General features: G+C 43.6%; 1 pseudogene across 1 annotated transcript; it reads left to right on the top strand.

The window, feature by feature from the left end:
* Positions 1-21,322, top strand: LOC311146954 (dynein axonemal heavy chain 11-like; annotated as a pseudogene). The gene is made up of 9 exons: positions 1-24; positions 19,238-19,429; positions 19,570-19,689; positions 19,765-20,006; positions 20,122-20,304; positions 20,415-20,530; positions 20,611-20,723; positions 20,856-20,996; positions 21,073-21,322. The product of its transcript is annotated as a dynein axonemal heavy chain 11-like (transcript).
* The last annotated feature ends 2,081 nt before the right edge of the window (positions 21,323-23,403 follow it).

A 23,403-nucleotide genomic window follows, 5' to 3' on the forward strand; every position in this document is an offset into this window, starting at 1 on the left:
ATGACTCACATCGACCATCTACTGGTAAATCCTTTTCAATCCATGTCATATGAAGAGAAATTACAATGAGTGGTTTGGAAGGAATCAGTGGCTAACTGCAAGTGTTGCAAAGCAATCACTAGCCTGTTATTCACTGGAGTGGGTGTGTGGTCCAAATCTGGGTTTAAGGGTCTCTTTTCCAATCTTAAAAGGATAAACATTCACATGCAACACCATGGGCCAGAAAATGTTGAATACAGCACGAGTGAATGAGTTGTTTACATCTTTCTTTATTTAACCTCTTAAGGATCGGACCCTTTCTTTCAATTTTCGCCTAAAATGACATACCCAAATCTAACTGCCTGAAGCAAGGATATGCATATTCTTGATACCATTTGAAAGGAAACCCTTTGAAGTTTGTGGAAATGCGAAATTAATGTAGGAGAATATAACACATTAGATCTGGTAAAAGATAATACAAACCAAAAAACATAATAATATTTTTTCATAATCTTTAAAATGCAAGAGAAAGGCCACAATATAATATTGCAGTTCAGGCGCAATTTAGATTTAGGCCACTAGATGGCAGCAGTGTGTGTACAAAGTTTAAGATTGATTCAGTGAAGCATTGCAGTACTGGACTAAAGTCTGCCCAAATGTCCCGAATTGGTCAATTGATACATTTTCAAGTACATAACTGTAGAGAACATACAAAAATGATATGGTAATACAAAATGTAAATTTACACACTCCCAGGAATGTCATACATGATGGATCATTAGCTTATACACCAACTTTCACACATCTAGATGGCCGGGCGGGGTGGGTGTGGAGCCAGAGACAGCAGGAGTTCAAACTGTAGAACCCAGTTCCTACATTTGAATATAAAAAATGATTTTATCAAACAAAACTGTGCTACATTTTATCTCTGGAACTCTTAGGATGACAAATCAGAGCAAGATTACTGAATGTAAGTACATTATTTACCTTCAGAGGTGAATGTATCAAACCAGTTGCCGTGATACGTTTTTTGTTGTTGTGCTGTAAATTGGACAGTGCACCCGTACAGAACGTACAAAAACGTACAGGCGGGAAAGTAGCATCCATTTGCTATTGGAGCGCATATTGATGACATGTCTTTTTCTCTTGCCCCTGATCCTGTCCAATTCTAAATTGAAACTAATTTGAAACTAGTTTTGATTTCTAAGACATTCTAAGGTTTGTATCATTCACAACTAAAGTTGTCAAATAACTCAAAATCTAGTTTATAGGACCTGTTTCAAATGATCACTTTTACGCTCAACATAGCCACTTCATATGCACACTCTTGCTCCGGAATGAGAAAAATATCCTTTCTATTTTATTCAGCTAACTTCCATTACATTGAACAAAAATATAAACGCAACATGTAAAGTGTTAGTCCCATGTTTCATGAAAGGAAATAAAAGATCCCAGAAATGTTACATATGCACAAAAAGCATATTTCTCTCAAAAGTATTGCACACATTTGTTTACATCCCTGTTAGTGAGCATTTCTCCTTTGCCAAGATAACCTGACAGGTGTGGCATATCAAGAAGCTGATTAAACAGCATGATCATTACACAGGTGCACCTTGTGCTGGGGACAATAAAAGGCCTCTCTAAAATGTGCAGTTTTGTCACACAACATAATGCCACAGTTTTAAGGGAGCGAGAAATATGCATGTTGACTGCAGGAACATCCACCAGAGCTGTTGCCAGATAATTTAATGTTCATTTCTCCACGATAAGACGCCTTCAAAATCGTTTTAGAGAATTTGTCAGTACATCCAACCAACCTCACAACCGCAGACCACGTGTAACCACGCCAGCCCAGGACCTTCACATCCGGCTTCTTCACCTGCAGGATCATCTGAGACCAGCCACCCGGACCACTGTTTAAACTGTGGGTTTGCACAACCAAATATTTCTGCACAAACTGCCAGAAACTGTCTCAGGGAAGCTCATCTGTGTGCTTATCGTCCTCACCATGTCACGACTTCCTCCGAAGCTGCCACCTCTCCTTGTTCGGGCAGGCTTCGGCGTCCGTCTTCACCGGCCTTCTAGCCACTGCCGCTCCTCATCTCATCATTCCATTTGTTTTGTCTTGTTTATTACACACACCTGGTTCATATCCCCTCATCAGTACCTGTATAAGTGTTCCCTCTGCCCCTTGTCTTTGTGTGTGATTGTTTATTGTGGAGTATAGTGAAGCTCGGTGGAGCTCCGTGTATTTTGTATTTCCGGGATATTTCCCCGTGTGCCTTGCATTTTCCAGTGTGCCTGTTTTGCGCACTAGAGTGTTTTTGACGCATTTCTGCGTTACTCTGTATTTGCGGAATAAAGCCTGTTATTCTGTGATTTACCCTCCTGCGCCTGACTCCTTCGACATTACCTCATCACAGAATCACACGCCAGACATGGAGTCAGCAGGAGAGGAGCACATGCCTGGAGTCGTGGCACGGGTCCGGGAGCATTCGACGATGGAAGCTCTATGGACAATTCATTCGACCTCATGGCTTTTGCTCTGACATGCACTGTCAATTGTGGAATCTTACATAGACGGGTGTGTGCCTTTCCAAATCATGTCCAATCAATTGAATTTACCACAGGTGGACTCCAATCAAGTTGTAGAAACATCTCAAGGATAATCAATGGAAACAGGATTTCGAGGCTCATAGCAAAGGGTCTGAATACTTATGTCAATAAGGTATTTCTGTTATTTTGTTAAACTAAATTTGCAAATATTTCTATAAACCTGTATTCGCTTTGTCATTATGGGTTATTGTGTGTAGATTGCTGAGGATATTTTATTTATTTAATCATTTTAGAATAAGGTTGTAACGTAACAAAATGTGGAAAAAGTCAAGGGATCTGAATACTTTCCGAAGGCACTGTATATATATATTTTTTGTTGCATGTTATTTTGGCATTAAAACGTGTCATATATCAGTTTGCAAACAATGTAATTTTTTTTATCTTTGAGTTAATAAAGCCACATACAAACATGGTCTCTTTAAGACAGTTCCAAAATGCAGGTGTTTCAGCCTAGCTCAGTGCTTTCTGTGGTGGTGGGGCAGCCAGCGGAAAATACGGAGCGTAGGGGTTGGTAATGTTCTCTAGTTGTGCCGTGATTGGCTCAGTGTCCTGTCACTCATGGGGACACTACGCTCGAAGATTCAAGGCCCTTGGGTGTTGCCATAAAGTTACATTAGAAGTGCCCATCCAAGAAGTCTCAAGGTCATTGGCCACAGATACAATTATGTCAAATCATGTTATATCTACCATAGCTTTGATTGGACTGATCATGTCAACGTCATACCTTCAAAATCTTAGCTAGCAAGCCAGACAAGCAGTCATCATCATGAATGAAGTTGACAATCTACTGGCAAATCCTTTGCAATCCTTGTCATATGAAGAGAAATTATAGATAAAATGTATCGGTGCTCATCGGCCATTGGACATAAACATTGGAAGTTGGAAATCGCAAATTCAACAATGAGTGGTTTGCAAAGGAATCAGTGGCTAACTGCAATCTTTGCAAAGCAATCACCAACCGGCTATTCAGTGGAGTGGGTGTGTGGTCCAAGTCTGGGTTTAAGGGTCTCTTTTCCAAGCTTAAAAGGATCAACATTCACATGCAGCATCATGGTTCCGAAAAGGTTGAATACAGCACGAGTGAATTAGTTGTTTACATATTTGTTAATTTACCGTAAAACTGTTTTTATTCAGTGTGGACTGGCTCCCTGTTTGAAAGGGGAAACTGTTTTGACGCACCGCCGGTGAGCACCGGAGTTATTATGTCTGCTCGAGGACAGGGAATAAGACAGCTGGCCATTTCAACACAGGGCAAAACGCAGGACAGAGGAGGGGGTTGATTTGGATCAAATTAGTTAGGTAAAAGAGGTGTGTTATGCATTGTAGTGAGTTTTCTATAGTGTCAAATGCTCAACAACAAAGGCTAAGATAATGTTGGCACAAGCATGTAAAGACAATAACGGAGCTATAATGGTTTGTTTAGGCTATTATTAGCCTGAAAGGTTGAATACATTGGCCATGCTGTCAATCCAGCATGACTTCTGCCGCGTTAAAAACAACTGGAAACTTGGAATCGGGAAATCTCAGACTTCAATGAGTTCAAGACAACTGGGAACTCGGAAAAGAACGAGCTCCGACTGGGAAAATAAGTTTTGAACGGCCATCCAACTCGGAATTCCAAGTCAGGAACTAGGGCCTCTTTCTAGAGCTCCAACCCTAAAACCACTGACGTCATGATACAACCTTGTTCTTTTCAGAGTACCCAGTTGTCGTGAAAGCACCATAAATCCAGAGAATGCCAGACTTTGATGACAAAGTTTGATGTCAAAATTTGCCCACAAGAAGGACCGCTGTACCATCTTCCTATTCAAGTGAGCACAGCACAACAAGGTGAGTCCAAATATGTATTGTATGCTGCTGCATATAGGATGTAATATGCCAGGGAGATATGTATGCTGTAGCTAAGAAAGTAATACTAAGTGTATGTTGTGTAGTAAGCTGTTAGTAGCCCATATGCCTCACCCTAATAATTTGGTCCCTTTCCGCCTCATAACATAGCCTACTGTTCTGACTTGGTGGTGCACATGTAGCCAATAGCCTGTTTTAGAGAAAAATTATCATTGAATATTGTAAGAGCTTTCATTGTCTGCTTATATGCCCCCTTTATTTATCCTACGGTTCTGACTTGGTGTACAGGGAGAATACTGTAAGAAAGGCCAATGTTCTGAATTCTGTCGCTGTACATTCCAAAAGTGCTGAACAAAAAGTTATGTTGGCTACGTCCGTCCTACCTCGCTCATGAATGTCTTAATCGAAATTACGGATTGCCTCTTATCTGCTCGTCGTCCCCTTATGCCATAGTTTGTACATCTCAATTGTCAGTAGAAACCAAATTTGTTTAAGCAAGTCAGCCATATCAGCTACAGTACCAGTCAAAAGTTTGGACACACCTACTCATTCCAGGGTTTTTCTATATTATTTTTTACTATTTTCTACATTGCAGAATAATAGTGAAGACATCAAAACTATGAAATAACACATATGGAATCATGTAGTAACCAAAAAAGTTTTCAACAAATGAAAATATATTTGAGATTTGAGATTCTTCAAATAGCCACCCTTTGCACTGATGACAGCTTTGCACACTCTAGGCATTCTCTCAACCAGCTTCATGAGGTAGTCACCTGGAATGCATTTCAATTAACAGGTGTGCCTTCATAAAAGTTAATTTGTGGAATGTATTATCTTAATGCATTTGAGCCAATCAGTTGTGTTGTGACAAGATGGGGGGGGGGGGGGGGGGGGTATACAGAAGATAGCCCTATTTGGTAAAAGACCAAGTCCATATTATGGCAAGAACAACTCAAATAAGCAAAGAGAGACGACAGTCCATCATTACTTTAAGACATGAAGGTCAGTCAATACAGAACATTTCAAGAACTTTGAACGTTTCTTCAAGTGCTATGAGCTATGATGAAACTGGCTCTCATGAGGACCGCCACAGGAATGGAAGACCCAGAGTTACCTCTGCTGCAGAGGATAAGTTCATTAGAGTTACCAGCCTCAGAAATTGCAGCCCAAATAAATGCTTCACAGAGTTCAAGGAACAGACACATCTCAACATCAACTGTTCAGAGGGGACTGTGTGAATCAGGCCTTCATGGTCGAATTGCTGCAAAGAAACCATTAATAAAGGACACCAATAATAATAAGAGACCTGCTTTGGCCAAGAAACATGAGCAATGGACATTAGACCGGTGGAAATTTGTCCTTTGGTCTGGAGTCCAAATTGGAGATTTTTGGTTCCAACAGCAGTGGCTTTGTGAGACGCGGTGTGGCTGAACGGATGATTTCACACCGTAAAGCATGGAGGTGCAGGTGTTATGGTGTGGGGGTGCTTTGCTGGTGACACTGTCTGTGATTTATTTAGAATTCAAGGCATACTTAACCAGCATGGCTACCACAGCATTCTAAAGCGATACGCCATCCCATCTGGTTTGGGCTTATTGGGACTATCATTTGTTTTTCAACAGGACAATGAGCCAACACACCTACAGGCTGTTTAAGGGCTATTTTACCAAGAAGGAGAGTGATGGAGTGCTGCATCAGATGACCTGGCCTCCACAATCCCATGACCTCAACCCAATTGAGATGGTTTGGGATGAGTCGGACCCCAGAGTGAAGGAAAAGCAGCTAACAAGTGCTCAGCATATGTGGGAACTCCTTCAAGACTGTTGGAAAAGCATTACAGGTGAAGCTGGTTGAGAGAATGTCAAGAGTGTGCAAAGCTGTCATCAAGGCATCATAATTGTCCAAGATGGCGTAGTAGTGCGGTCGTGTTGTTTGTTGTGTGTCCGTGTAAATAGCCAGTTTTTTGTATTTTTTTGTATTTTTCGTACATATTTCCCTATCACACTTTTCATCCTTCTACTAAATATACTTTCCTGCAACCCGCCTCACTCAATGTGGAACGGATTATATTATTTACTCACCTTTATCTAGAATCTCCAGTTGAAACTAGCTAGACAGCTAACTAGCTACTTGCTATTAGCCACCGTTAGTGGTTTTCACCCAGAACATCGGATTTTCTGCCGGAATAACTGAATCACTGGACCCTAACACCGGATCGCAACTATCTAGCCGCAACCGAATGGATGTTGCTGTAGGCTAATTACCACTGCCCCCGAAGTAAGCACCAGCTAGCCTCGAGCCAGGCCCATATCCTGGCTATCTCCCTCTCTGTCTACCGGACGGGAGTAGCCAGCTAACTAGCTACTTGCTATTAGCCACCGTTAGCGGTTTTTCACCATTGTCCGTGGCCTGCACTACCTACCAGCCAGCTCTAGCCTGGACTATTATCGGCCAGTCTGCACTGTCTGCACAGCGCGTTATCGACCCAAAACATATCGGATTTTCTGCCGGAATCATTAAATCACTGGATCTTTAACACCGGATCATTGCATCTAGCTAGCTGCAACCAAATGGATGTTGTTGTTGGCTAATCAGCCTTGAGCTAGTCTCGAGTCAGGCACATCTCCTAGCTATCTACCTCTCTGTCAACCGGATGGGACCTCCTAGAGTCAACACGGAGCCCCGCCGATCCATCATGACTGGTCTGCCGACGTAATCGTCTGTGGTTTCAACAGGCTTCCCGTTGCGGCGACCACGAAGATCCATCTGCTAGCCCCGGCCCGCTAGCACACGCAAACAACAGCCGTGCTTCCTGTTCGCTGTGCTGTAGCACCAATTCAAACTGCTCTCGGACTCACATATTGCTGTTCACTGGACCTTATGATCACTCAGCTGCACAGCTGATGCCTGCTGGACTGTTACTTTACACGGTACCCTGTCCTGTTTATCTGTTTAGCCTCAGCCCAAACTTTCATCACCATTACCAGTTGTTGTCTTAGCTGTCTCTAATAACACCTGTGATTGCTTTATGCCTCTCTCCCATGTCAATATGCCTTGCCTATTGCTGTTCCAGTTAGTTCTTATTATACAATTTCAATATAAAACCCCAAGTCATTCTCAAACTGCATCAAATAGCTCCTTTGTTCCACCCCACAGACACGCCGAGACCGGCTCAATCGGTGCCTCCAGTGATGCTATCTCTTTCATTGTTACCCAACGCTTAGGTTTACCTCCACTGTACTCATATCCTTCCATATCCTTGTCTGTACATAATGGCCTGAATCTATTCTACAATGCCCGGAAATCTGTCCCCTTTATTCTCTGTACCCAACGCACTAGAAGACCAGTTCTTAAAGCCTTTAGCCGTATCCTTATTCTAGTCCTCCTCTGTTCCTCTGGTGATGTAGAGGCTAACCCAGGCCCTGCAGCCCCCAGTATCACTCCTACTCCCAAGGAGCTATCATTTGTTGACTTCTGTAACCATAAAAGCCTTGGTTACCTGCAATGTTAACATCAGAAGCCTCCTTCCTAAGTTTTAGTTATTCACTTTTTTAAATTATTATTATTATTTTTTCACCTTTATTTAACCAGGTAAACCAGTTGAGAACAAGTTCTCATTTACAACTGCGACCTGGCCAAGATAAAGCAAAGCAGTGCGATAAAAACAACAACACAGAGTTACATATGGGGTAAAACAAAACAAAGTCAAAAATACAACAGAAATACATATAATATACAGTGTGCAAATTTAGCAAGTTATGGAGGTAAGGCAATAAAATAGGCTATAGTGCAAAATAATTACAATTAGTATTAACACTGGAATGATAGATGTGCAAGAGATGATGTGCAAATAGAGATACTGGGGTACAAATGAGCAAAATAAATAACAATATAGGGATGAGGTATTTGGGTGGGCTAATTTCAGATGGGCTGTGTACAGGTGCAGTGATCGGTAAGGTGCTCTGACAACTGATGCTTAAAGTTAGTGAGGGAGATAAGTGTCTCCAGCTTCAGAGATTTTTGCAATTTGTTCCAGTCATTGGCAGCAGAGAACTGGAAGGAATTGCGGCCAAAGGAGGTGTTGGCTTTGGGGATGGCTTTGGTGTTGGCTTTGGGGATGGCTTTGGGCACACTCCGCCAACCCTGATGTTCTAGCAGTGTCTGAATCCTGGCTTAGGAAGGCCACCAAAAATTCAGAAATGTCCATCCCCAACTACAACAATTTCCATCTAGATAGAACTGCCAAAGGGGGTGGAGTTGCAATCTACTGTAGAGAGAGCCTGCAGAGCTCTATCATACTATCCAGGTCTGTGCCCAAACAGTTTGAGCTCCTACTTCTAAAAATCTACCTTTCCAGAAATAAGTCTCTCACTGTTGCCACTTGCTACAGACCCCCCTCAGCCCCCAGCTGTGACCTGGACACCATATGTGAATTGATTGCCCCCCATCTATCCTCAGAGTTCGTACTGCTTGGTGACCTAAACTGGGATATGCTTAACACCCCGGCCATCCTACAATCCAAACTAGATGCCCTCAATCTCACACAAATTATCAAGGAACCTACCAGGTACAACCCTAAATCTGTAAACATGGGCACCCTCATTGATATCATCCTGACTAACTTACCCTCTAAATACACCTCTGCTGTCTTCAACCAGAATCTCAGCGATCACTGCCTTATTGCCTGCGTCCGTAACGGGTCCGTGGTCAAACGACCACCCCTCATCACTGTCAAACGCACCCTAAAACACTTTAGCGAGCAGGCCTTCCTAATTGACCTAACCCAGGTATCCTGGATGGATATCGATCTCATTCCGTCAGTAGAGGATGCCTGGTTGTTCTTTAAAAGTGCTTTCCTCTCAATCTTAAATAAGCATGCCCCATTCAAAAAATTCAGAACTAAGAACAGATATAGCCCCTGGTTCCCCTCAGACTTGCCTGCCCTTGACCAGCACAAAAACATCCTGTGGTGAAATGCATTAGCATCGAATAGCCCCAGCGATATGCAACTTTTCAGGGAAGTTAGGAACCAATATACACAAGCAGTTAGGAAAGCAAAGGCTAGCTTTTTCAAACAGAAATTTGCATCCTGTAGCACTAACTCCAAAAAGTTTTGGGACACTGTAAAGTCCATGGAGAATAACAGCACCTCCTCCCAGCTGCCCACTGCACTGGGGCTAGGAAACACTATCACCACCGATAAATCTACAATAATCGAGAATTTCAACAAGCATTTTGCTACGGCTGGCCATGCTTTCCACCTGGCTACCACTATCCCGGCCACCAGCTCTACACCCCCCCCCCCCCCGCTTCTCCTTCACACAAATTCAGACAGCTGATGTTCTGAAAGAGCTGCAAAATCTGGACCCCTACAAATCATCTGGGCTAGACAATCTGGACCCTTTCTTTCTAAAAATAGCAGCCGAAATTGTTGCAACCCCTATCTATTACTAGCCTGTTCAACCTCTCTTTCGTAACGTCTGAGATCCCCAGAGATTGGAAAGCTGCCGCAGTCATCCCCCTCTTCAAAGGGGGTGACACTCTAGATCCAAAATGTTACAGACCTATATCCATCCTGCCCTGCCTTTCGAAAGTTTTTGAAAGCCAAGTTAACAAACAGATCACCGACCATTTCGAATTCCACCCTACCTTCTCCGCTATGCAATCCAGTTTCCGAGCTGGTCATGGGTGCACCTCAGCCACGCTCAAGGTCCTAAACAATATTATAACCGCGATCCATAACAGACAGTACTGTGCAGCCGTCTTCATCGACCTGGCCAAGGCTTTCGGCTCTGTCAACCACCGCATTCTTATTGGCAGACTAAATAGCCCTGGTTTGACTGCCTCGCCTGGTTCACCAACTACTTCTCAGATAGAGTTCAATGTGTCAAATCGGAGGGCCTGTTGTCTGGACCTATGGCAGTCTCTATGGGAGTGCCACAGGGTTCAATTCTTGGGCAGACTCTTTTCTCTGTGTATATCAATGATGTCGCTCTTGCTGCTGGTGACTCTCAGATCCACCTCTACGCAGACGACACCATTTTGTATACATCTGGCCTTTCATTGGACACTGTGTTAACAAACCTCCAAACGAGCATCAATGCCATACAATACTCCTTCCGTAGCCTCCAACTGCTCTTAAACACTAGTAAAAACACCTCTGTAGCTCAGCTGGTAGAGCACGGCGCTTGTAACGCCAAGGTAGTGGGTTCGATCCCCGGGACCACCCATACACAAAAAAAAATGTATGCACGCATGACTGTAAGTCGCTTTGGATAAAAGCGTCTGCTAAATGGCATATTATTATATATTATTTATTATTAAAACTAAATGTATGCTCTTCAATCGAACGCTGCTGGCACCCGCCCACCCGACTAGAATCACTACTCTCGACGGGTCTGACCTAGAGTATGTGGACAACTACAAATACCTAGGTGTCTGGTTAGACTGTAAACTCTCCTTCCAGACTCACATTAAGCATCTCCAATCCAAAGTTAAATCTAGAATCGGCTTCCTATTTCGCAACAAAGCCTCCTTCACTCATGCTGCCAAACATGCCCTCGTAAAACTGACTATCCTACCGATCCTTGACTTTGGCGATGTCATTTACAAAATAGCCTCCAACACTCTACTCAGCAAATTGGATGTAGTCTATCACAGTGCCATCCGTTTTATACTACCCACCACTGTGACCTGTACGCTCTTGTTGGCTGGTCCTCACTACATATTGGCTCCAGGCCATCTATAAATCACTGCTAGGCAAATCTCCATTTTATCTTAGCTCATTGGTCACCATAGCAACACCCACCCGTAGTATGTGCTCCAGCAGGTATATCTCACATCCCCAAAGCCAACACCTCCTTTGGCCGCCATTCCTTCCAGTTCTCTACTGCCAATGACTGAACAGCAAAAATCTCTGAAGCTGGAGACTCTTATCTCCCTCACTAACTGTAAGCATCAGTTGTCAAAGCACCTTACCTATCGCTGCACCTGTACACAGCCCTTCTGAAATTAGCCCACTCAACTACCTCATCCCCATATTGTTATTTATTTTTCTAATTTGCACCCCAGTATCTCTATTTGCACATAATCTCTTGCACATCTATCATTCCAGTGTTAATACCAATTGTAATTATTTTGCACTATGGCCTATTTATTGCCTTACCTCCATAACCTGCTACATTTGCACACACTGTATATATATTTTCTGGCTATTTTTTAAGGCTATTTTCTTGTAATTGTGTCATTATTATGTACCAGAGGTTAAGACTACAAACCATTGTAGTTGGGCTATTTGTGGGACTTATTGTCTTTTCAAAAGGCATCGGTTCCATGGTACTGACTAAAATCTGTATTTATGAGTGTAATTCAACTGATGCTTGAGCGGATAATACAAAGTATTTGGTTTGGTGTTACTTGTAGCCTACGTAGAAAGGATAGCTACATCTGCTATATTCTGATAATGGAGGAGTGTTGTTTTAAGATGAGCTGTGACTATAATCTTAGTTGATGGCAGGGGAAATAGGATATAGTTTACGACGCATGGAGAAGTGAATGTCTTATGTTCATGAAAAGTGAAGCAAGAGAACTTAGAGAATAATAGGAATATTAAACAAACGCTAGGGATAACGTAGCTTTGTTAGAAGTATTATGGTCATACTATCGTAATAGATAAACTGAACCAAACATGAAGTTACTACGGCAATTTAGGATGGTTAATGTTGTTACGTTCGTTTTTAAACCCTATGATAGAGGTAAATGCAGAACGCTGTTTGAAAATGTGTTATTTGGTCTGCTAGTAATTTTTTTTAGAATTTCCATGTTTTGTCTGCGGGTGTTAGCAACTGGATCTCGCTGAAACGTGAGAAAGCTGTAAGGGACATTATGGGTTAAATTAGGAGTACAGGGATCTGTGGTTGCTGTGGAGAAGGAAGTCATTGGGGGTTGAATGTTATTGGTGTGAAATGGCTAGCTAGTTAGCGGTGAGAGCTAGTGGGGTTTCATTTGATGACGTCACTTGCTCTATGAACTGGAAGTAGTTGCTTTGCAAGGATCGCGGATTTTGTGGAGAGACTGGTAATGGTGTTTCGATGGTAAATGTTGTCGATATGTGTAGAGGGTTCCTGGTTCGAGCCCAGGAAGGGACAGAAAGCAAATCTTTTACATTGATGCTAGTGACCTAGATTACTAGATTAATTGATAAGACTACGTGAAAGGAATTGTTTTACCAGCACATAGCGAATAGTATAACATAGTAATTAAAGTTGCATATCGGTGAATAGTTTTATTTGTTTTGACTATAACTTTACAATAATTTGTAATCTGTTGAGGTAACGTTATATGGAAAGTTAGCGATAGAGAATAATAGATATTGTAGAGGGTTTACAAAGTAAGTAAGTTCATTGGGTGATGAGACATGTTGAATTAATGTTGAATTGAATTGTTTGAAGAAGGTTAAGTAGGTTCATTGGGATGATAGGAAGAACATGTCTAGAAAGTTGAATATGGAACATTATTTGATCATTGGTAATCATTATTATTACATTATACTGTATAGTTTGTTTAAACAACATTGAGTTATGCAGACCGTTCATTAATTCTAAAACAAAAACGATAATCTGTTTATGGTATGTTGAATAATGGGATATCGTTTTTAATATTAGGATGATGGATTAAGTATAATTTTTTTTGCAGGTTCTGGATTTATTAAACAATAGGTTTATATTTTATAACATCAATACAACAGGTTGCGTGGATTAAATTAATAGAAAGGGGTTATAGGTTTATATTAGAAGGTGTGGTGTACTTAATGAAACGTGGTATTATCTAGTGTCTTCTAAGTGGGATTTTTTTTTTCTTCCTAGGATTGATGGAAGTCTCCTATAGTATTATGTTAGGGGTGAACTAGGAGACAAGGTATCAAACAATTTTTAAATCGATGCCGGATAAGATATCTAGTCTTACTTAAGAGGAGTACTGTCACACCCTGGCTCTGGGACTCTATTTGTTGAGCCAGGGTGTGTTCATTCTATGTGTTTATTTTCTATGTTGGGGGTTCTAGTTCTTCATTTTCTATATTTGCCTGAGTGACTCCCAATCAGAGGCAACGAGTTCAGCTGTTGGCTGGTTGTCTCTGATTGGGAGCCATATTTAAACTGTCTGTTTTTCACTTTGTGTTTGTGGGTTTTTGTTCCGTGTTGGTCATTGTTACCAAGGACGTTACGAGTCGTTTGTTGTTTTGTTTCGTGCTTTATTAAATAAAGTAACATGTTCGTTCATCACGCTGCGCATTGGTCTACTTCTCTCCCTGACGATACTGACTTAAAAACCCACCAAAACTGGATCAAGCAGCGTGATGAGGAGAGAGGATGGACTTGGGAGGAGATGAGTGCGAGTCTGGCAAGAGGGATGGAGGCCTTGGCCACGGGTAGGAGTGAAGCCCATACATTTTTTAGGGGGGGGGGCTAACGCCGTGGACGACGGGGCAGCAGGAGGCCGCCAGGTTACGGAAGTCACTGGTCACCAGGGGGAAGGAGGTTGTAGAGGCACGGCGAGAGGTACTGGCGTGTGTTGCCAGTCCGGTCCGGCCTGTTCCTGATCCCCACGTAGGGCCAGTGGTGTGTGCTCCCAGTACGGTCCGGCCTGTTCCTGCCACTCGCACCAAGTCTACGGTGTGCGTCGCCAGCCCAGCCCGGCCTGTCCCTGCTCCACGCACCAAGCCTACGGTGTGCGTCGCCAGCCCAGTCCGGCCTGTCCCTGCTCCACGCACCAAGCCTACGGTGTGCGTCGCCAGCCCAGTCCGGCCTGTCCCTGCTCCACGCACCAAGTCTACGGTGCGCGTCGCCAGCCCGGCCCGGCCTGTTCCTGCCACTCGCACCAAGTATACGGTGCGCGTCGCCAGCCCGGCCCGGCCTGTTCCTGCCACTCGCACCAAGTATACGGTGCGCGTCGCCAGCCTGGTCCAGCCCATTCCTGCCACTCGCACCAAGCCAGGGGTGCGAGTCGTCAGCCTGGTCCAGCCCGTTCCTGCTACTCGCACCAAGCCAGGGGTGCGAGTCGTCAGTCCGGTGAGGCCCGTTCCGGCTCCACGCACCAAGCCAGGGGTGCGCATCGTCAGCCCGGTCCGGCCCGTTGCTGATCCACGCACCAAGCCAGGGGTGCGAGTCGTCAGTCCGGTGAGGCCCGTTGCTGCTCCACGCACCAAGCCAGGGGTGCGCATCGTCAGCCAGGTCCGGTCCTTTCCTGCCTCACGCACCAAGCCAGGGGTGCGAGTCGTCAGTCCGGTGAGGCCCGTTGCTGCTCCACGCACCAAGCCAGGGGTGCGCATCGTCAGCCAGGTCCGGTCCTTTCCTGCCTCACGCACCAAGCCAGGGGTGCGCGTCGTCTGTCCGGCACAACCCGTGCCTGGGTCACCGGTGCCTAACCAGGTACCGGTCAACGGCTCCACTACGGAGTTGAAGCTAACCGCTCCTGCTACGTCCAGTCCAGCTCCAGCCAGCGGGGCCAGACCGGACCAGGGGCGCTATGGGGGGTTTGTTGGAGGGTGGTGGGCAAGCCCGGAGCCAGAACCGCCGCCGAGGAGGAATGCCCACCCAGCCCTCCCCTGTTTTGCTCGTATTGAGGCGCGGTCGCAGTCCGCGCCTTTAGGGGGGGGGTACTGTCACACCCTGGCTCTGGGACTCTATTTGTTGAGCCAGGGTGTGTTCATTCTATGTGTTTATTTTCTATGTTGGGGGTTCTAGTTCTTCATTTTCTATGTTTGCCTGAGTGACTCCCAATCAGAGGCAACGAGTTCAGCTGTTGGCTGGTTGTCTCTGATTGGGAGCCATATTTAAACTGTCTGTTTTTCACTTTGTGTTTGTGGGTTTTTGTTCCGTGTTGGTCATTGTTACCAAGGACGTTACGAGTCGTTTGTTGTTTTGTTTCGTGCTTTATTAAATAAAGTAACATGTTCGTTCATCACGCTGCGCATTGGTCTACTTCTCTCCCTGACGATCGTGACAAGTACATGATTGTATTAGATAATGTATGAAATTTGACATTTAGAGGAAAGTTAGAAACAATAAAAGGGGAAACTGATATTTCCTAGGTTGTTGATACATTAAACGATAATGGATTATTTGATATGGGATCACAAGGAGCAGATTTAGGGGTTCAATAATCATTGTGAGATTTAAAGAGGATATGATCTGAAGGGAACCTTACTGATCACTGCACCTGTACACAGCCCATCTGAAATTAGCCCACCCAACTACCTCATCCCCATATTGTTATTTATTTTGCTAATTTACACCCCAGTATCTCTATTTGCACATTATCTCTTGTACATCTATCATTCCAGTGTTAATACTAATTGTAATTATTTTGCACTATGGCCTATTTATTGCCTTACCTCCATAACTTTCTACATTTGCACACACTGTATATATTTTCTGTAGTATTTTTGACTTTATGTTTTGTTTTACCCCATATGTAACTCTGTGTTGTTGTTTTTATTGCACTGCTTTGTTTTATCTTGGCCAGGTGGCAGTTGTAAATGAGAACTTGTTCTCAACTGGCTTACCTGGTTAAATAAAGGTGAAATTAAAACATTAAAAAATCAGTTGCCTTGATGACAGCTTTGCACACTACTGGCTTCACCTAGAATGCTTTTCCAACAGTCTTGAAGGAGTTCCCACATATGCTGAGCACCTGTTGGCTGCTTTTCCTTCACTCTGTGGTCCGACTCATCCCAAACCATCTCAATTGGGTTGAGGTCGGGGGATTGTGGAGGCAAGGTCATCTGATGCAGCACTCTCATTCGTGGTAAAATAGTCCTTCCACAGGCTGGAGGTGTGTTGGTTCATTGTCCTGTTGAAAAACAAATTATAGTTCCACTAAGCCCAAACCAGATGGGATGGTGTATCGCTGCAGAATGTTGCGGTAGCCATGCTGGTTAAGTGTGCCTTGAATTCTAAATAAATCACAGACAGTGTCACCAGCAAAGCACCCCCACACCATAACACCTCCTCCTACATGCTTTACGGTGGGAAATACACATGCGGAGATCATCCGTTCACCCACACCACGTCTCACAAAGACACGGCAGTTGGAACCATACATCTCCAATTTGGACTCCAGACCAAAGGACACATTTCCATCGGTCTAATGTCCACTGCTCGTGTTTCTTTGCCCAAGCAAGTCTCTTCTAATTATTGGTGTCCTTTAGTAGTGCTTTCTTTGCAGCAAATCGACCACGAAGGCCTGATTCACACAGTCTCCTCTGAACAGTTGATGTTGAGATGTGTCTGTTACTTGAACTCTGTGAAGCATTTATTTGGTCTGCAATTTCTGAGGCTGGTAACTCTATTTAACTTATCCTCTGCAGCAGAGGTAACTCTGGGTCTTCCATTCCTGTGGCAGTCCTCATGAGAGCCAGTTTCATCATAGCACTTGATGGTTTTTGCGACTGCACTTGAAGAAACTTTCAAAGTTGTTGAAGTTTTCCGTATTGACTGACCTTCATGTCTTAAAGTAATGATGGACTGTCATTTCTCTTTGATTATTTGAGCTGTTCTTGCCATAATATGGACTTGGTCTTTTATCAAATAGGGCTATCTTCTGTTTACCACCCCTACCTTGTCACAACACAACTGATTGGCTCAAACACATTAAGAAGGGAAGAAATTCCACAAATTAACTTTTAAGAAGGCACAGCTGTTAATTGAAATGCATTCCAGATGACTACCCCATGAAGCTGATTGAGAGAATGCCAAGAGTGTGCAAAGCTGTCAAGGCAAAGGGTGGTTTCTTTGAAGAATCTCAAAAAAAACAAATCAAAATATATTATATAACACTTTTTTGGTTACTACATGATTCCATATGTGTTATTTCATAGTTTTGATGTCTTCACTATTATTCTACAATGTAGAAAATAGTAAAAATAAAGAAAAACCCTGGAATGAGTAGGTGTGTCCAAACTTTTGACTGGAACTGTGTATATATATATCATGGTATATCCTTGTGTGCAAGAATGTCTTAAGAATCGAAATACTTACAACAGTTGATCCAATTCTAGCCTAAACTCGGTTTGAATATTCAAGTACCTCCCCATCCCTAACTGCTGTCCTAATACAGTTGAAGTCGGAAGTTTACATACACCTTGGCCAAATACATTTAAACTAAGTTTTTCACAATTCCTGACATTTAATCCTAGTAAAAATTCCCTGTTTTAGGTCAGTTAGGATCACCACTTTATTTTAAGAATGTCAGAATAATTGTAGAGAGAATGATTTATTTCAGCTTTTATTTCTTTCATCACATTCCCAGTGGGTCAGAAGTTTACATACACTCAATTAGTATTTGGTAGCATTGCCTTTAAATTGTTTAATTTGGGTCAAACATTTCGGGTAGCCTTCCACATGCTTCCCACAATAAGTTGGGTGAATTTTGGCCCATTCCTCCTGACAGAGCTGGTGTAACTGAGTCAGATTTGTAGGCCTCCTTGCTCGCACACGCTTTTTCAGTTCTGCCCACACATTTTCTATAGGATTGATGTCAGGACTTTGTGATGGCCACTCCAATACCTTGACTTTGTTGTCCTTAAGCCATTTTGCCACAACTTTGTAAGTACGCTTGGGGTCATTGTCCATTTGGAAGACTCATTTGTGACCAAGCTTTAACTTCCTGACTGATGTCTTGAGATGTTGCTTCAATATATCCACATAATTTTCCTTCCTCATGATGCCATCTATTTTGTGAAGTGCACCAGTCCCTCCTGCAGCAAAGCACCCCCACAGCATGATGCTGCCACCTCCGTGCTTCACGGTTGGGATGGTGTTCTTCGGCTTGCAAGGTCCCCCTTTTTCCTCCAAACATAACGATGGTCATTATGGCCAAACAGTTCTATTTTTGTTTCATCAGACCAGAGGACATTTCTCAAAAAGTACAATCTTTGTCCCCATGTGCATTTGCAAACCATAGTCTGGGTTTTTTATGGCGGTTTTGGAGCAGTGGCTTCTTCCTTGCTGCGCGGCCTTTAAGGTTATGTCGATATAGGACTCGTTTTACTGTGGATATAGATACTTTTGTACCTGTTTCCTCCAGCATCTTCACAAGGTCCTTTGCTGTTGTTCTGGGATTGATTTGCACTTTTTGCACCAAAGTACATTCATCTCTAGGAGACAAAACGCGTCTTCTTCCTAAGCGGTATGACAGCTGCGTGGTCCCATGGTGTTTATACTTGCGTACTATTGTTTGTACAGATGAACGTGGCACCTTTAGGCATTTGGAAATTGCTCCCAAGGATGAACCAGACTTGTGGAGGTCTATAATTTTTATTCTGAGGTCTTGGCTGATTTCCTTTGATTTTCCCACGATGTCAAGCAAAGAGGCACTGAGTTTGAAGGTAGGCCTTGAAATACATCAACAGGTACACCTCCAATTGACTCAAATGATGTCAATTAGCCTATCAGAAGCTTCTAAAGCCATGACATCATTTTCTGGAATTTTCCAAGCTGTTTAAAGGCACAGTCAACTTAGTATATGTAAACTTCTGACCCACTGGAATTGTGATACAGTGAATTATAAGTGAAATAATCTGTCTGTAAACAATTGTTGGAAAAATTACTTGTGTCATGCACATTGTTAAAAGGAAATGGGAGTGGTTGAAAAACTAGTTTTAATGTCTCCAACCTAAGTGTATGTAAACTTCCGACTTCAACTGTATATTGTCAATATCTCACAAACTCCTTCCACAACCACCCTCGCTCTCTCTCTCTCGCTCTCTCTCTCTCTGTCTATCTCTCTGTAGGACATATTGGATCAGTGCAGTAGAGAGCAGGAGTTTAAGACCATCCTGTTCTCTCTGTGTTATTTTCATGCCTGTGTGGCTGAGAGGCGTAAGTTCGGTCCTCAGGGTTGGAACAGGAAATACCCCTTTAACACTGGAGACCTCACCATCTCTGTCAACGTGCTCTGCAACTACCTGGAGGCCAACTCACAGGTCACTGTTTACCGTGTTATAGTGATCAGGATGGTGATGATCATGACTGTATTGATGATTGATGATGTTTATATTGATGATGATGATGAGTCATTGTTCATGTATTTTGTGTGTGCGTGTGTGTGCTTGCGCATGTTTAGGTGCCGTGGGAGGACTTGCGCTATCTGTTTGGAGAGATCATGTATGGAGGTCACATCACAGACGACTGGGACAGAAGACTCTGTAGAACCTACCTGGAGGAATATATGCAGCCCAACCAGGTGTGTGTGTGTGTTACGATTGTGATGATAGTGTTAAAAATAAACCTACACCCTTTCCATCCTGTTTCCCACCAGTTTGACAGGAAGTTGGCTCTGGCTCCGGGCTTGTGGTTCCCTCCAACCTGGACTACCAGGGTTACCATGATTACGTAGATTAGATGCTGCCCCACGAGAGCCCGGTGCATTATGGACTACACCCCAACGCAGAGATAGAGTTTCTGACGGTGACCTCTGATAACCTCTTCCACACACTGCTGGAGCTGCAGTCACCTGATTCTGTGATGGGAGAGGAGGCTTCACAGACCGTAGAGGAGAAGGTGTGTGTGAGAGACACACACACACACACACCAGGCATATTCATAACAGACACACTCATAGCAGACACACACATACAGCGGACCCACACACACTCATCCCTCATCCTCCCTGCAGGTGAAGACCATCCTAGATGAGGTGTTGGAGAAGCTTCCAGAAGAGTACAACATGTCAGACATCACGTCTAAGACTACTGAGAGATCACCATACATCCTGGTCTGCTTCCAGGAGTGTGAACGTATGAACACGCTCATCGACGAGATACGACGCTCACTCAAGGAGCTGGACCTGGGGCTGAAGGTGGGTTAGGGGCTAGGGGTCAGCTGGGAAATTAGACTAGGACTGATAGATGACATAAGGGTGAATTGGTAGTTGTCTCTCATAACAGTGATGTTTTTTTCTCCTTCCAGGGTGAGCTGGCTATCTCCTCAGAGATGGAGCAGATCCAGTCAGCTCTGTTCTTTGATAACGTCCCAGACACCTGGACCAAACTGGCCTACCCCTCCACTTACAGCCTGGCCCAGTGGTGAGTCACTGTGTGTACTCTCCCACTGTCCCGACGTGTACTTAAGATGATGTGTTGCTATGTGTGTGTGTGTTTATCAGGTATAATGACGTGTTGCTGCGCTGTAGAGAGCTGGACAGCTGGACACAGGACCTGGCTCTGCCCACCGTCGTCTGGCTGTCTGGACTCTTTAACCCACAGTCCTTCTTAACAGGTAACATACACGCACATCCCCCTACACACTTACAAACAACATACCCAACCGACTTATGTTGTAACTGTCAGTTGCCTCTTGGTATTCTCTGTTCAGTGGAATGATTTGCTCAACTACCCTCTCTCCCTCCAGCGGTGATGCAGTCTCTGGCTCGTAAGAATGAGTGGCCGTTAGATAAGATGAACCTGACTGTGGATGTGACTAAGAAATTTAAGGAAGAGTTCAACCAGCCTGCCAGAGAGGGAGCATACGTATACGGACTATACATGGAAGGTATACACTCCTCTCCTTCTCATGAACACATACATCCTAGTTCATTTATCTTCATTTTTCCCTCTTTGTCCCATAGGTGCAAGATGGGACACTCAGGGTGGGGTGATCACTGAGGCTCGTCTGAAGGAGTTAACCCCCTCCATGCCAGTCATCTCAGTCCGAGCCGTACCTAACGACAGACAGGAGACGCGTAACATCTATGAGTGTCCCCTGTACAAGACCAAGCTGAGAGGAACCACTTATGTCTGGACCTTCAGCCTCAAGACCAGAGAGAGACCAGCCAAGTGGGTACTGGCTGGGGTGGCACTGCTGCTCAGTGTGTGAGCTGTCAGGGTAGGAACTCTGCTTGTGAGATAAATGAGGTGAAGGTGGAGAAGGATGAGGGGCCTGATGCTCTACAATACTGTTGGTTAAAAATTGCTTTTTTGAGGTTGGAAAGAGGCAAGGTAGTTTTTTCTTTAGTTATTCGTAGGGTGTGTACTTTCTGCATTATGTTGCTAAGTGTGAGAAAAGTTATTTTATGTAAAATACGCATGTTTTACTACATATCCCTCAAACCAGGTTTCATGCTGCTATTGAAATGTAAAAGGAATTTGTATAGTACTGTTTTAGCACCTGAAAGCTATATGAAAATGTATAAAGCTATATTAAGTTTTTTCATATGAATTAGTATGAATATATCTGTATTTTTCTGAATGTATTGAAAAACAATACAGTACAAGCTGCAAAATAGTTTCACACATTTGATCACAGTAAGAACCCATTACTTCAAAGCTTATTATTTTTAACAAATCAACTGTATCGTCTAACAAGTGTACAAATCTAAAAGCAGAAAACATTGGATGGTACTATAGTATCTGAAGATTATGCCTTTGTTAAATGTTTTTCATGAAGAAATGGAATGTTGGTTGTGTTAGTAGCAAGAGGGAATGTTTTGGGTGTAACGCCACATCCAGCAGACCGGAAGTGTCTTGGAGACTGGGGATTGGCCAGAAGAGGTCAGTTTCATTGTTTATAAATAAGGGGGTTAGGCGAGGAAGACGTCAGAACGGCCATAGCAATCTGGGGAGCCGTTCTCCGGACATCGCGGGTCTGTACCTATGCTGTAAACTCGTGATTTTAATAAAAGCCTCTCACACGATGCAGCATAACGGACTCTGTGTTGACAGCAATAATTGCCACCATTCATCATATACGACATAATGGCGCCCAACGTGGGGCTGGGTTTGCGTCTCTTCTGTGTTTCAGTCAACCGACAGGCTAACTCTCTCTGAAGCATGGCCGAAAAAAGGGTGAGTGTTCTTACCGCTTCGGAGTTGGTTAGATTGGATATGACTTGTGTACACTGAAGAGATGTTCCATTATGACCTGGCCTCGGTGGCGTTGTTGCTGGTCGACTGGAGTCTGCTAAAATGTTATTTCATTGGTAACTATAGACAATGATAATTTAGAGTGATAAGGTTATATTTCATTGGTAACTATGGGCAATGATGAGGTTATTTCATTGGTAACGTTGGGCAATGATGAGGTTATTTCATTGGTAACTATGGGCAATGATGAGGTTATTTCATTGGTAACGTTGGGCAATGATGAGGTTATTTCATTGGTAACTATGGGCAATGATGAGGTTAGTTCATTGGTAACGTTGGGCAATGATGAGGTTATTTCATTGGTAACTATGGGCAATGATAAGGTTATATTTCATTGGTAACTATGGGCAATGACAAATTTAGAGCAAAAGGCACGGTATAAGTGTATATTTCATTGGTAACGGGTGACAATGGTTGGTAAATTCAGATATGCGCATTCTTTAGGGCATTGCAGGTTTAGATAAGCCCTCGTGACGAACGGGGCGACCACCAGGGTGGGCCAAAATCCTGGAAATGCATTAGGAGTTTCCAGGTCAGTCTGGGACTGGGGTTGGTGGGACATTTCTTGGGGATGGCTTACTCAACTTCTGTTCGACGGGATAGTTGCATTGGGGGGGATCGCTCACTGAAATAGCCATACCCACGGCAGAATAAATTTAGGACAAACGAAACAGTACTCAATTAAAGACGCAATGCGGGTTTGTTACATGTTGTAGGCCGCAGTTGGCTAAAGGCTAATGTCGGCTAAATGGGAGTGTGTTCCATGCTACATGGTACATCGTGGCTAAGGCTAAGGCTAATTGTGTTGTGTGCTACATGCTAACGTATCCTTAGAGATTCCATTGCGATGGATTAAAGTCTCTTAAATTTGTCTCTGTGTTTAAGTCAGGTTATATGTTTTGTGAGCGCTGTTAAATGTTGTTTGACTATAAGGGGAAAAGGGAAGTTACAGCTGGGCTGTTATTCTGTCTGTTTGGGGAGAGAGAATAGAAAATCTTCCTTCCACGGTGAGAAGGGATTTTTGAATGGTTGTGCGC

The sequence above is a fragment of the Coregonus lavaretus genome (genome assembly GCF_964263955.1).
Source record: "Coregonus lavaretus genome assembly, chromosome: 19".
NCBI classification, from domain to species: domain Eukaryota; kingdom Metazoa; phylum Chordata; class Actinopteri; order Salmoniformes; family Salmonidae; genus Coregonus; species Coregonus lavaretus.